Raw genomic sequence first — 15,427 nt, 5'->3', positions numbered from 1 at the left:
AGTGAACCTCTGCCTAACCTGAAAGGACTGTCAGGGTCCCTGGACAGAGTCAAGGGAGGAGGTATAGCGACAGGTGTAGCATCTTCTGCGGTTGCAGGGGAAGGTACTTGGTGAGGGTGTGGTTTGGGTGGGAAGGGATGAGTTAACTAGGGAGTTGCGAAGGGAACGGTCTCTACGGAAGGCGGAAAGGGGTGGAGATGGGAAAATTGTCTCTAGTGGTGGGACCCTGTTGGAGGTGGCGGAAATTTCCAGAGGATTATGTGTTGTATGCAACGGCTGATGGGGTGGAAGGTAAAGACTAGGGGGACTCTGACTCTGTTGCGACTAGGAGGAAGGGGAGCAAGAGCGGAGCTGCGGGGTGCTGAGGAGACACGAGTGAGGGCCTCATCTATGATGGGAGAGGGGCACCCCCGTTCCCTAAAGAATGAGGACATCTCGGATGTCCTGGTATGGAACACCTCATCTTGGGCTCAGATGCAGCGTAGACGGAGGAATTGGAAGTTGGGGATAGAGTCTTTGCAGGAAGCAGGGTGGGAAGAAGTGTAGTCGAGATAGTTGTGGGAGTCAGTGGGTTTGTAATAGACGTCAGTCAATAGTCTATTTCCTGTGATGGAGACGGAGAGTTCTGCTTGGCTGCAGGAGGTAGCACCGATGCAGAAATCAATGTAACAGAGATAGAGTTTGGGGATAGGGCCAGTATACACCTGGAACAGGGATTGTTCAACATGGGCAATTCTGAGCAATACTGGTGCAACTTCCATTTCAGCCGTGAGAATACACCTCCCATTTCTACCCTTGTTACTGAATGTACACAGGTGATTTACAGCAAGCCCAGCAGACATATTTGGGCATGAAACATGGCCATTTTGCTACACTGCTCAGCAAACTATTTTCAGAAACCATGTACAAATACTTGTTAGAAGAATGGTGTACCTTAGTTTAGAGATACAGCACGGAAACAGGCTGTACACCAACCTGCACATTAACACTATCCAACACACACTAGGGACAATTTACACTTATACCAAGCCAATTAACCTACAAACTTGGAGGGTGGGAGGAATCCGAAGATCTCGGAGAAAACCCACGCGGTCACGGGGAGAACGTACAAACAGCATCCGTAGTCGGGATGGAACCCGTGTCTCACTCCGGCGCTGCAAACTCTACCGCTGCGCCACTGTGCCGCCCCGCGGCTGTATCCTTGCGTGAGAACTCTTTTGTGGAACAACTCACCAAATGGCTGATTTACTTTATTCGCCCGGATTCCTTATTGGATGACTGCCCAAACTAATCCATGCATGTGTCATTCCCTTCCTCAAGCTCCCGTTTCAGTTTAGTTTGCTACCACTAATTTGTTTTCTTGCAGTTGAGATAGAATTGTTTAATTTGCTGAGAAATGCACATGATGCAACTCTGCAATCTGACAGGTCATTTTGTTGGTATTACCGGAAATAATTCTGGAGTGTTTCGACTGATTCGGGCTTTCATTGAACCATTTCTCCAGCAAAACGATACTATTTTACGTAATAGAACACACCTTTGTGCCGTATTTCCGCCCGTGGTTTTACTCCATCACCGCTGTGACTCTGTGAACCAGAATATTGCTCAGGGAAGTGGGGCTAAGTAGTTTGCATCAACACTTTGAAAAGGATAGGATGCATTCTTAATGCAAAACATAAATTCTAACAAGATGACAAATTCTGACAAAAGCTTTCACTAAGTTTTAGAAAAATAATTGCCCACTACTTACAAACTAAAATCAAAATAAGTGGAAACACTGAAGGATGTCCACCTTTTAATGTGGTTAAAACAGAGTTAAAACTTTAATGTGATTTCAGGAATAAACATGGAATCAAGTTGAATGAAAGTGGCAACAGAACAGATCGTGGCAGTCTTCATGCCAGAGAAAGTGCCTTGGCTACAATAATGCCTCCAGGAAATATATGGAGACTCCTTCTTTCAGCTTTTAATTATTGTTCAAGATTCTGAAATATTTTTTTTATTACTGGAACTGAATTCCGGGGACATAATGTCCAGCAATTTCTGTATAGCTTGTACTCCACTACCAACCATGGATATATCTATCAACAATATATTTTCTCGCTTGCTTTCATTTTCCTTGATCGAGAAATAGAATATTTTTTTCTTTGTGCTGTTTCTTAATGAATTTAATATTCTAATTTGCTTTTCATGCATTGAAATGCCAAACTTTGAAACTGTGCCATGATTTGAGGTTGCCTGAGCAGGGATTTAGCCTAAACAGCAGAAATTGACAAAAGATGTGATAGTGTGCAGGCTGGAGTAAATGTGGTGTAAATCTTATCCAGCCATGACCATGGATGTGTCCATGGGCAAAAAAAAGCCATAATGCTCATGTCTTCCTTTGTACAAAAATATCCAGCTTTTTAATACATTAAATCCTTTCTGATAGATGTATTTTATTAATCCGCATCGTTATTTGAATATTACAAGTTTAGCGCCCATGGATTCTGCATGGAATAAGGTGCCGCAACATATAATTCAAGACCTTCGATTGAAAGTACTTCTTTCAGCTTTGTTGTCAAAGAAACATAGAAAATAGGTGCAGGTGGAGGCCATTTAGTCCTTCAAGCCAGCACCACCATTCATTGTGATCATGGCTAATCATCCACAATCAGTAACCAGTGCCTGCCTTCTCCCCATATCCCTTGATTCCGCTAGCCCCTAGAGCTCTATCTAACTCTCTTTTAAATTCATCCAGTGAATCGGCCTATACTGCCTAAGAAAATAACTGCAGATGCTGGTACAAATCGATTTATTCACAAAATGCTGGAGTAACTCAGCAGGTCAGGCAGCATCTCGGGAGAGAAGGGGCAGGAGAAGGGTCTCGACCCGAAACGTCACCCATTCCTTCTCTCCCGAGATGCTGCCTGACCTGCTGAGTTACTCCAGCATTTTGTGAATAAATCGGCCTATACTGCCTTCTGTGGCAAAGAATTCCACAAATTCACAACTCTCTGGGTGAAATAGTATTTTCTCATCTCAGTTTTAAATGGCCTTCCCTTTATTCTTAGACTGTGGCCCCTGGTTCTGGACTCCCTCAAGATTGGGAATATTTTTTCTGCATCAAGCTTGTCCAGTCCTTTTATAATTTTATGTTTCTATAAGATCCCCTTTCATCCTTCTAAATTCCAATGAATACAAGCCCAGTCATTCCAATCTTTCCTCATATGACAGTCCCGCCAACCCAGGGATTAACCTCGTGAACCTTCGCTGCATTGCCTCAATAGCAAGGATGTCCTTCCTCAAATTAGGAGATCAAAACTGCACATAATACTCTAGATGTGGTCTCACCAGGGCCCTGTACATCTGCAGAATGACCTCTTTACTCCTATACTCAAATCCTCTCGTTATGAAGGCCAACATGCCATTAGCTTTCTTCACTGCCTGCTGTACCTGCATGTTTACTTACATGTCATTGATCAGTCATCATTAATGACAAACTATTTCCAAAGCTTCACTGTCACATTATATTACTTAATTTCTAAGTTTCAGAGAACTTTTCCTTTTTTTTTGAAAACACACACACACACAGGAGATTAATTCTCCCTATGTATCATGAAACAGACCTGTTGACAAGAAGTGGGCTGCACATCTCAATAGGCATAGAAACAAAGTGCTTGCAGGACAAATGTACAGCTGGGGGTACATCAAAAACTCCCTGCCAGTGAACAGGGGTAACAGTGCAGTAACTTCCCCTCTCCCATCACTACGGGAGAATGGGCTGAGACCCACAATTGCACAAACTAACCGTTCAGGTTGGCTTTCAGCCAAGTGCACACGAACATGGAGCCAAGTTGACACAGACAACACCCCTGCAAACCAGGAACAACCTTCCATTTTAAACCATCTTACTGCATGGATAAAAGCCAAGTAATGGCAAATGCGACAAATGTCAATCAATGCAAAATAAAAGATTTCTTCTGTTTTGCCTACCATTTCTTGTTCGAAACAGAAAAATATTTACCACTGTTCTATTCCGCGTCTTCTGATTAATATGACTAATTTGTGAAATTACAGCAGTCATTCTAACCCGGCAATAAACTGTAATGTTGAAGTATATCATGGATGTAAGAAACAGAAGCAAGTGTCATTCGTCCACTACAGCACTACCAGCCTTGGAGGGCATCTACAACACGCGATGCCTCGGAAAAGCCATCAGCATCCACAAAGACTCTTCACACCCCTGCAACAGTCTGTTCGAACTTCTACCATCGGGCAGACGATACAAGGCCTTCTACGTCCGCACCTCCAGACTCAGGAACAGCTTCATCCCCAGGGCCATAGCTGCTATGAACCGGTCCTGCTGAGCCGGATGGTCACATCGCACAGTGAATCGGCACAGATCTACTTGCACTTTATTCTGTTTTAAAACTGTTCCAATTTATTTCATTTGGTTGTTTAAATTAATACTGACTAGCTAATTAATTTATTGCATCGTATGGGAGGCGCATTCCCAATCTCGTTGTACCCCTGTACAATGACAATAAAGATATATTGTATTGTATTGTACATGTTCAGCTCGTTGTGCCAGTTCCACGTCCCTTGATTCCCTCTGTATCCACAAATGCTTCAGTTTCAATTTCACAAATGCTCAGATCTACTGTGGACTTTGTTTTGGTTGTAGTGTGTGCTTCAGTTTGCACTATTACTGTCTGGTTACCTGGTATTACTGATAATTTGTTGTACTGTTGATTATTGGGTATTTATTTGTTGTGTTATTGCTTTAAGTGCCTGTAAAGCTGCGGCAAGTAAGAATGTCATTGTTCCACTGTCGGTACACATGACAATTAAACACTCTTGACTTTCAGCCGATGATACACAGAATGATTATACTGCATGCTCAGCAGTACTGGAGCAAAGTCTCAACAATACACAACTAACTGAAGAAATCGGTCAGCTCCCTCCTTAGTAATTTCAGGTTAGATACGGCCAACAATTATATCAGCAGAGACACAAAATGTTGGAGTAACTCAGCGGGACAGACAGCGTCTCTGCATAGAAGGAAAGGGTGACGTTTCGGATCGAGAGCCTTCTTCAGTCTGAAGAAGGGTCACGCCCCAAAACGTCACCCATTCCTTCTATCCAGAGATGCTGCCTGTCCCGCTGAGTTACTCCAGCATTTTGTGTCTATCTTCGGTGTAAAAGAGCAATTCTCTCCTACACCATTATACCAGCTTCACATGTCCCATTAATGAAAGATCACTCCCTCACTAAAATATTAATCTACTATATAGTTCAAATATTATCTTTACAGAAATTGAGTAATAAACTTCCATGGAATTAATTTCACAAAATCTTTGTTTAAATAAGTTCGGATAATGTTACGTTACTGAGAGTGATTGTAGTTAGTGAAGCAGCTTGAAACACGTTCACTTGAATGAATATCATTTTGAAAATCCAAATATAAAGTGTTGGAAAGTGTCTGGAAATAAGACTTTATTTATTTGATCCAAATTTAGGCAGTAGAGACTAGTATGATGTTAAAATAGAAGCTATTCCAGATAAAGTAGCAAGGAGAAAATATAGCAGAAACTATGCAACTAAACACAGTTGGAATATCTGTGGTGGAAACCAGAATGCCAGGATAAATCTTCCCTCCCCATAATTTTTCTTTGCCTGACAACAGAAATCTATTACATGTTTTTCAAAGCTTGTTCCAAGCTTCAGAATTGTACCGAGGCCAAAAAAAAATCATACTATCTTGCAACAGAGAACAGCAGCGCAAAAAAAGTTTTAAGTTTAGCTTAAACAAATTTGTTTCCACAGCTTCAAGTATAGATTAAACTTTTGATTTTCAATTATACCGAAAGTATTGCAATTGGAATGTTGTAGTGCTCTTTCTGATTTCCAAGCCGTTTTCTTACTTTAAGTATGCCACGGTGGCGCAGCGGTAGAGTTGCTGCCTTACAGCGCTTACAGCACCAGAGGCCCAGGTTCCATCCTGACTACGGGTGCTGTCTGTAGGGAGTTTTTACATTCTCCACGTGACCATGTGGGTTTTCTCCAAGATCTTCGGTTTCCTCCCAATCTCCAAAGACGTACAGGTTTGTGGGTTAATTGGCTTGGTATGTGTAAATTGACCCCAATGTGTGTAGCATAGTATTAATGTGCAGGGATCGCTGGTCGGAAAGGACTTGGTGGGCCAAAGGGCCCATTTCCACACTGTATCTCTAAACTACACTAAAAATATCAACATCAACCACAATAATGTAAGACACATCCCAACAGGTACTTCTGAAAATAATTTTGAATTGATTGCCTTCCTCACAGAAACGAAGGGAATAGATAATAGATCTATGGCAGGTACAACAGCAGTGTAACAAATAAACACTCAATATATGATTTGCAATTTTTGACAACAACCACATTAACATGATATTGTTAATTGGAACTATTGGTCAAAGATTGGTCAAACTCCATTGTTATAAATCCCTTCAGAACAATAATTTGAATGTATGTAGATTTATAGTCAAATGAACAGTTAAAGTAAGATAAATGCCAAAGAGTTTTCTGCCAACATCTCCAAAAACACAGTGCATTCTGGATGGACTTGTGCGTCAAAAAATTTGCATTTTTCTTACCCAAACAATTAAAATGGAAATTGATGTGATGAGAATGAACCTTTTCCAAACTCCTTCTCACTTGATCGCGACCTAAAAAGAAACAGATATTGCTTTATGGAATGAATCATTCATAGGACATGTCAGATTCAGTAGTCTGGTATACAGGCTGAAGATTTACAAGCCTGTGTTTCAACGTGTGCATAGCTCGTTGTAAATAATCGTCCTACCCTACCCCAGCTCCTCATCTAGCATAACACGGCAACACACAGCCTCACGCAACCGAAAGATGGCACAGTCTGAACCATACACTTCAATGACACGGATATGTCATGAAAAATCTGTTCACAAGTGCTTCACATTGTGAAATATTCCCTTCATTGACCCAGAAAAACAAAAATATTACAGCAAAATCAAATAAGCGCAACTGATATAAACACAGGGCACAAAATACGCCGGTGTTGGAATGGGGAAGACATATTTATAACGTTCATTTCATGGAATTACTGGGTTGAAACAGCATCTTTGGAGCAGCCTTTGTCCTCAGTGAATGACTGATCAGTTCGCCATCCAGTTTTCACATGCCTCACCCGCCTGTTTCTTTTAATCTGGGATGTCCAGTGTCAGAGGTGAAACTAAGCCGGGGCAGGTGAGCACGTGATTCATGTAAGTGGTTGTACAAACAAGTTAAATCCAAGGGGTCAGATACACATTTATTCTAACTCAGTAACTAACTCTGGAAGTGACCTCTGCAGCTTTGTGACTCTCCTGCTCTTTGTTCTGCGGCTCTTCCATTCTTTCTTGTATTTGATGCCACTCAAGGATCGGAGTGGTGTGTTCCATCAGATCGCATATCCCTCATGACATATATTGATGGTTTAAACTGCATTAGGACTTTCGTTTAAAAACTGCGAAAAAAAATTAATACTTAAATTTTGGGGAAAAACAGTAACCCCCCACAATTAAAATGTGGATTACGGAAATGACCGAGACCTTGCATTTGGAAAAAACAAGGTTTGCCTTAATTGACAAACCAGATCTATTTTTTAAAATATGGTCTCCATTTATTGAATTTTTAAAAAAGTAAATGGGTTTGTCACAAAACTAAAATTTAAACCTAAGTTAAAACTTGAGTTTAGGGTTGGATGTACAACTATACTCACTAACTCCCGGATCTATCCCCATAATCTTTATGTTTGTAATTCTCTTTTTTCTTTGCTTTCTCTCTATTAGTTTATAGTCTTTTTTTTTTCAGTCTCTTTTCATCTTTATTTTTTCTTTAAAAATTTAAAATTGAAGCTATGCAAGAACTCTATAACCAGTTTGTCGTTTATTATTATTTGTACATATGCTTTCAAAAATTAAAAATTAAAATTAAATTAAAAAAAGAAGGCAATTACAACACAGCCTGGTCAGTGATTTGCATGGCAGCATCCTGACCTATGGTCAATGGCCAGCAATCAGGAGTGGGCAACATGCAAACCCAGAACACCAGAGCCCACATATTAATCGACCTAGAGGACCTACGAGATTGCAGTGAGAACCTGGAATACATTGGTTTTATAAAGTCGCAGAGCCAAAAGAAAGAAGTACTTATTTTTCAAATGACATGCTTCACAACCTCAGGGTCATCCTCGAGTGTTTCACAGGTGTATTTGCAGTAGTCACTGCTGCAATATAGGAAACAAGGCAGTTAATTTATATAGAGCAAGCTCCTGGTCACAGCAATGCAATCATGGCCAGATAGCTTGCTTTTGTCATTGGTAGGATGCTGATAGAGAGAGAAGTATTGAAAGACTCCTTCCTCCTCTTTGAAATATAATGCAATCATTTACAATCATCTGAGGGGGTCAGGACAGGCCCTTTAGAAAGAAGGAACTGTAGATCCGGGTTGACCAAGGAAAGGCACAAAGTGCTGGAATAACTCAGCAGGTGAGGAGAACGTGGATAGGTGACGTTTTCGGTTGGGACCCTTCTTCAGACTGTGCTAAAGTTTGAACCATCCAAGTATGTAATCAGATTCAAGAATAAAGGGAAGAGCTTTGCAATAAATAAAAAGCAGGAGATTCTCAAGGCTGTGGAAGTCACTTCCAGAGTAAGTAATTGAGCAAGAATAATCTTTTCAACCATTTCACAGCTCACATTGAAGGCAGCATATCACAATTTTGCCTTGCAGCACACCCTCTGCATCTGTGTAAATCCTCTGCAGTTATCTCCATTGAAGCCAAACTGTCTTACAGTATAAATAAACAACTTTGATCTGCTGTATTTCCATGTGAAAATCAGAGATGATCAAAGTTTATGCAATACATAAATCAAACAGAAATGTTAACTTCAGGGGTATAATAGTAGAAAGTGTGGTGTGGTGTTCTAACCCCCTCTCGCCACACTATAAATATTACAAAAGGCCTTCCCACTTGTCCACACACCACTACCTCCAAAGTTCCCCAAGACTATCCACTTCACACCAGTGCTTTTATAAAAGGTATTTTGGCATATGATAGTTCACTCAATGTTATTGGCTGCTGTTCGTCAACGTAGTTTATAAACCTTTAGAGATACAGGATACAAATTATGAAATTAACATGTTTAAAAATTGAAATTCTAAAAATATTCGCTTTTTCGAGGTGCCAGTACACTTGCCGATGATCACCGCACAAAAAATACACTGCTCAACACTGTCCTTTTCCTCAACTAATTGCCCTCTAGGAAATGCATCAACTGGATTATATCCCTCTTTAACTCCAGCACACTGAACTAGGCTGTTGAACATTCACAATCAAAATTAGTATCAGAGCTGACTCCGAGGGCTAAATTGTATGATCATGGTTGTTTATTCTAACACATTCCTAAAGCTTCTAATTACACATCAGGAAGACACAACACACACATTTCCAACACATCACCACACCGAAGAAAACCAGTGTCTGCAAAACCCTTGCTCTTTTCCCAAAAAATTTTAAACCTCTTCCATTCTACCATACTGGATATTTTATGTTGAAACAGTCTCCGTCAGCTATTCCAATCTGTCCTTCCAGGCTTGCAATCTATTCTTTCACTCTATAGCACAGCTAAGCAAGTGTGTGGGAAGGAACTGCAAATGATGGTTTAAACCGAAGATAGATGCAAAAAGCAGGAGTAACTCAGCGGATCAGGCAGCATCTCTGGAGAAAAGGAGTAGGCGAATTCAGTCTGAAGAAGGGTCACGACCCAAAACATCACCTATTCCTTTTCTCCAGAGATGCTGTCTGACCCGCTAAGTTACTAAATACAAGTGCCAGGAACTTGCTGGAGAATGCCACGCATTCAATAGAATCAAGTCCAGAACCACCATGTGTATAATCTGCCAGAATTCTCCACCGTCAGATTTTATCTCATGATCATTTACATTTTGGAAGGAAAATGCTAACCCCTCAGATGATATGCTGTAACACACTAATTTCAAAGTCATCGTGGGGCAATGTGATGAAGCAAACCAAGTGGTGTTTTTAATTATTTCTGTACTAAAAATGCCCCAAACTCTGCAATCATTGCTGCAGTAACCATAATAATGTGCAGGTTTTAAAATATTTAACTTTGATCAATACCCCATGGTTACATAAATAATGCTAGTTTCCAACCCTTGACCTATCAAAGTATGTAGGATCGCACGTTCAACTTTACAACAACTTCTACCACAGATATTGCTCAGGAACTGACGATTCTGTTGACAATGAAGTGAATGTGCATGTTCAGTCGAGGTACAAGACCACACTGAAATCATTCCATTTAGCTCCATGGCCATCTCTGATACTATTGGCCTTTACTGTCCATATTTTCTGGCTAGGCGACCAAATTCTACAATCCACCACTCAGGTGAACTTTTTCGAAACCTTCAAATCCTTCAATAAGATCTAAATGAAAGATATGAATTGAATATTCTGCTGGCATTTACCAGTGTAGATGCAAACATTTTGAACTTGTTGACAGATTCCATTCAGTAAATCTCTCCATGCAGCCCAATGGCAGAGCACTAATTTGCCAAGATTCACAGGATACCTGCCTAGTGCAGAATCAGCAAACTCATTTAGTTTAATACACATCTTACAACCGTGAGGAAAATAGGAAAAATACAATTTATTTTGATATTATATTTAAAACGGGAGTATTTTTCATTGTTATGCATTTTGCATACTTTTTGAATGACTATGGATATTGAAAGCTTGTCACCTTTATTGGGCAGCATGGCTTTGCCACCTGTCAAAGGTCTGCTCAGCAATACTCTGGCGGGTCTCGTTTCTGCCGACCCAAGGGATCTGGCTAAACTGCACAAGGCCCAGACCGAGCAAGTGGGTCAATGGGAGATGCAAGCAACAAGTGCACTCTACCAAACGCAACGTGTTGGAGATTATCCCCGTGTCACAGCGGTCACGCTTGAAAGTCCCACAAGTATTCCTACTTCCAGACACAGGTCCCCACTGGATGCACCAAAAACCACCCTGTTTTGACTCAAAGTTAGAAAAGAAGTTAACACAGAGACTGTGAAGTTGGATGGGCTTATGTATTTGAATAGAAAGATTGTTAAATTTTAATTTTACCTCATCATACAAATATGTCACAACTTTGTAGGAACATAAAATATATCAATCAGTTTCAACTTTGTATGTGCCTGGCACAAATATACGTGTTCAATGTGGAAACAATGTCAATTTGGTAATAAATCAATTACTAACAGCAAGTAATCACGTGATTTTGGTTAAAATTAAAATCACCTCCCATCTGTATCAGTGATTTCATTCATTAAATTAATTTGAGAACAATTAAATTAACCCCATTTACATTGAAGCAATGTTACTTAAAAGGCTGACATTCACACTACATTTTGGGTCCTCACTGTGATCTGCAACCTCGTGATCTCCAACACAGGCTCGAGGGTTTCCCCTCGAAGGTCAGGGTCACGGTTACTCTTAGCTTCCAAGCTGCAGAATCATTCCAGGCCATACTTCTGATCTCTGCCACATCTCAGTTTCCACTTCACCGCTGTACAAGGGAGGTCATCCAAGCTCCCTTTTCAAGGGAAAATCTCTTCAGCTTTTCCTTCAGTCCACCTGACCAGGCACAACATGCATGGAAGTGAAAAATACAGCAGACGCTGGAAATCTAAAACAAAACCAGAAGATGCTGGAGGTCCAGCAAGCGCGGAGATTTGCCTACACAGCTGGCTTCCCTAACATGTGGGATCCTGGCCCGCACCCAGTGCTACCACTCTTCCCAAAAGCCATCCAAGTGCCTGCCACAAGCAAGCTCTGGCTTTACTCTTGGTTTCACTACATGCAGAATGTGTCTCCTGCCAGAGTTCTTCCCCAACCTGTCCCTAGTCCTTTGTGCATTCTCACAACTCCTTCCCATTACTTCAGCATCTATTTAGTTTTGTTCAATTTAGTTTAGAGATACAGCGCGGAAACAGGCCCTTCGGCCCACCGAGTCCGCTCCGACCAGCGATCCCCGCACATTAACACTATCCGACACACTCTAGGGAAACCTTTTTTACATTTTTATACCAAGCCGATTAACCTACAAACCTGTACGTCGTTGGAGTGTGGGAGGAAACCGAAGATCTCGGAGGAAACCCACGCGGTCACGGGGGGAACGTAAAAACTCCGTATAGACAGCACCCGTAGTCGGGATCAAACCTGGGTCTCTGGCGCGGCAAGGCAGCAACTCTACCGCTGCCCCACCGCGCCGCCCTATTCTTTGAATCAGAATCATACAGCGTGGAAACAGGCCCTTTTGCCCACCCCAACGCCCACCCGCATGCCCCATCTACACTAGTCCCATCTACACTAGTCCCACCTGTCTGCTCTTTGCCCATATCCCTCTACATCTTTCCTGTTCCTGTACCTGTTTCTTAAACATTGCAATAGTAATATTATTAGGATTCGCAACAAAGAGCATTACTGCTTTGACATTTTAGAAGTTGATTGCAAGAAGCCACAGCTGAGGTTAGGTGCTATCAGCTGCGAGATTAGTCGATACTGACTGCTGTTACAGAAGAAAATCCAACAATACTGTGGTGTGACTTCACAACTGAAAATTGCATCATTTATGAAACTTACAGAAACCGAGATGTTACGCGATGTTAAAATGTAGTCGGGCAATTTCCGGGCCCCCATTCATTTGAATGCTAGTTGTACAGTGTGAAATGGAGAAAGTGAAAAATATCTTTATATTTTTTTCTGGTTCAATGATTTTGATCATTAGCAAGTAATTTTGTGTGAAAAATCACTTTTTTTTAAAAAAAGGTTCAAATAATTTTAAAAGTGCCAGACTGTATCTTTTTTCGTAGATCAGTATCTGCAGTTCCTTGTGTCTTCAAATAATTTATACTTTTTTCCAGACAGTTTTAATAGCCGTTAAAGGAATGTGAATGTCAAAGTCATTTATAAATGTAAAATCCGCGATGGCCCGACCTTCCATCAAGCACTGTCGTAGAGTACAGAGGCGAGTTTTCATGATCACACTTCCTGAGGCATATTCACTGCTCAAGTCTCTCTGCATCTTGCCAGATTCCACAAACACAGTGATCCAGCAAGGATTCCCTGCACATTTGCACTAAATTACTATGGTCACAGAGAGGGTGCAGGCAGCAGGCTAGATCCAACAATGTTCAGCCCTTTAGGGAACACCTATGACACATACTATTTTTTTCTTGACTATTTTAGATATAGTTTGAAGATATTTTGCCTTCATCTGCAGTAACCTCTCCAGCAGGTGTAAAAAGTTTTGGAAATTCTTTGTCTTATTCTTTCTGCATTTGCAACCACCAGGGTTACGGTTACGAAACAAATCACTTACAGGGAGTCATGGGTCACTTCTCTCTGCGCAGACAGATTTTGATCTAACTCCCTTTACAAGTTTGCAGACAACATCGTCGTAGCAGGCCGGATCTCGAACAATGACGACAGAGCAGAGGAAAGAGGCAGAGAGCTTAGTAACATGGTGTCAAGGCAACAACTTCTCCCTCAGTGTCAGCAAATGAAGGAGGGAGTCACTGACTTGAGGAAGCGAGGGGTACACACCCCAATCAGCAATGGTGCCGAGGTGGAGATGGTCGAGAGCTTTGTTCCGAGGTGTAAATATCACCAGCAATGTGTCATGGTTCAACCACTTTGATGCTACATTCAAAAAACAAACTACTTTCATAGAAGACCAAGGTAATGACTCTTTCCAATTTCTAAAGATGCACCATTGAAAGCATCTTATCAGGATGCATCACAACTTGGTTGCCAACTGCCCTGCCCAAGACCACAAGGACTTGCAGGCAGATGTGGACGCAATCCAGTCCACAATGCAAGCCAACTTCCACACATCAACTCCATCTACACTGCCTCAGGAACGCAACCAACATAATCTCACGCCCTGGACATCCCCTCTACTCCACAATCCCGTCAGACATACGGTACAAAACTTTGACAGCATACAACCAGATTCAAGAGCAGTTTCTTCCCCACTGGAATCGGACTCTTGAGCAGATTTGTGATCCCCCAATCTATATTATTGCAGCCTTTGGTCGCTTTTTATCCGCACTTTCTCGCAAAGTTTAATGCTGAAATCTCAAACTTTCTGCCAGGGATTCAGTGCACTTGGGGTCTGCAGCTTGCAATCACGGAGAGCAATCACTGGATGTGAATTTTCAGGGAACGAGAAAGCAGCACTGCCTTGTGTGATCTATTAGAATTCCAATGGCTACCAAGCAATAGTTACTCCATCGTAGCTGGTGTTTATTTAGTTAAATATAAATGCTTGCTTCATGTATTTCCTTGCATAAATATTTCAATGGATAAAACTTTGACTTTAAACATATTAAACTTTAAATTCATTCAATAGTAAATACTTTGGATAATGTTTAAAAAGTGAATAAAGTGTACTATTAGCTACCTGGTTTGAGCTGGGCAAGTTCCTCCCTGTGATAGGCCATGCAAACACCTCACACAACAGCAAAGGTCTGGAAACGAGAGGCTTTTCCCACAACGATCACTGAAACTGAATGAACTTGCTGATGGCGGCAGATTCTGGACCACTGAATCGTCTTCCCAACTACTTATTATTTAAATTGCTGGGTAAATCCATCTACAACCAATTACATCTCGTAATTGTCACATACTCCATTTTTCATTTTAAGATGTAGTAATTGTTGAGTGCATTAACAAGCAATTAATATTTGGGCTGCTTGCTTGGCTTCTTCCATGGCGGTCTGGCAAGAAAGGAGAATTTCATTTACTGTACCTTGTGTGTAATGTTGTTAAAAATGGAAAGACAAACTCCAATTCAACCTTGATTGGGAGGTATGGGCCAGCGTGGTGAGCCAACTTTCGTATCATTCAACCTTCAACCCGAGGAAAGCAATGGACTGTTCCTTAACGAGGAGTCAAACCAAGAGGTTACGTTTTTTTTAGCATAGTGATCCCAAAACCAAATTATCTCAATAGAATTTTTTCCTCCAGTATTGTAATGCTAATGGTTTTCGTTTCAAACGGCATTAATAAAAGGTCATACTATGTGCTTAAATATTGTTTGTTAGTCATTCGAGGATTGAGAGGCGAAAATTAACAGTTTAGCAAATCTGCGTTGAAACATTAGTAGACAACTAGGGAGTCATTTCAAGATCATTTCAAAGATGATTTTGGATGATAAGAAGCTGATAATGGAGTTCTATGTTTTGGAAAACTTAACTTCACTAAAATTAGGTTTCAAGGTATAGCCCAAAGGATCCTAATTTTATATGCAAATTCCACGTGTGGTTCCATTCAATTCTAAGTCAAGTCTTGTGTCACGCTGTCCCTTCA

General features: G+C 41.1%; 1 protein-coding gene across 6 annotated transcripts in view; it reads right to left on the bottom strand.

Moving 5' to 3' along the window:
- Window positions 1-15,427, bottom strand: part of bbx (BBX high mobility group box domain containing) — a 155,750-nt gene that overhangs the window by 105,777 nt on the left and 34,546 nt on the right. For 2 of the 6 annotated variants that reach the window (XM_078409005.1, XM_078409010.1), the window contains exon 2: window positions 6,624-6,695. The exons of the other annotated variants lie outside the window; for them this stretch is intronic. The gene's annotated coding sequence lies outside the window, so the exon portion shown is untranslated. The remainder of the gene's footprint in view (window positions 1-6,623; window positions 6,696-15,427) is intronic. 6 annotated transcript variants of the gene reach the window in all.

This window comes from Rhinoraja longicauda, chromosome 12, assembly GCF_053455715.1.
Source record: "Rhinoraja longicauda isolate Sanriku21f chromosome 12, sRhiLon1.1, whole genome shotgun sequence".
NCBI classification, from domain to species: domain Eukaryota; kingdom Metazoa; phylum Chordata; class Chondrichthyes; order Rajiformes; family Arhynchobatidae; genus Rhinoraja; species Rhinoraja longicauda.
This window is presented reverse-complemented; position numbering and strand designations above follow the sequence as displayed.